Source organism: Crocuta crocuta, unplaced genomic scaffold (genome assembly GCF_008692635.1).
Source record: "Crocuta crocuta isolate KB4526 unplaced genomic scaffold, BGI_CrCroc_1.0 scaffold737, whole genome shotgun sequence".
NCBI classification, from domain to species: domain Eukaryota; kingdom Metazoa; phylum Chordata; class Mammalia; order Carnivora; family Hyaenidae; genus Crocuta; species Crocuta crocuta.
Window position 1 is genome coordinate 1,702,754 of NW_027527804.1, and position 729 is coordinate 1,703,482.

Genomic DNA, 729 nt, shown 5'->3' on the forward strand with positions numbered 1-729 from the left:
AAAGGCTTCTAGATTATTGTAGAATATTCCCATTTCCATGAGGACAGTTATTGTGGTTCTCATGAGAAAAAGAGCCTTAGAGAAGGTGGGCTTAAATAAGAAAATAACATTAGATGAGATCTAAGCATTAATATGATGACATAGTGTCCTATATATGGAGAATATGCCTCCAAAATAGGTTAGTAACAAGTAGTGTTGCTGGATTAGATTGTAGGCTGTATGTAAAGCCATGCCTATGATAATAATGAAGGTTATGTAATAGCATAAAACCATCTTAGCTACATGGCTAACTTATGCCAGGTCAACCTCAAGTGATGGCAGGAGGAAAAGCCAGTAGTCACTGCACATATTAATATGAAGACTTAATAAAATACAGTTTTGGGGTGCCTGGATGGTTCATTCGGCTGAGTGTCTGGCTTCAGCTCAGGTCATGATCTTGCAGTCCATGTGTTCAAGCCCTGCGTCAGGCTCTGTCCTGACAGCTCAGAGCCTGGAACCTGCTGCGGAGTCTGTGTTTCCCTCTATCTCTGTCTCTCTCTCAAAAATAAATAAACATCAAACAATTTTAAAAATACTTGAAAGCCAAATTTAAAGCCCAAGACAAGAAAATCCAGACCAAAATCTCTATGTTGGTGCTTTCTAAAAAGCATCAGTTCCATGCAGAGATTGAAAAAAAAAAAAAAAGAATAAAAGAAAAAAGATGGATTCTCTAAATACTCCAGAACCCAG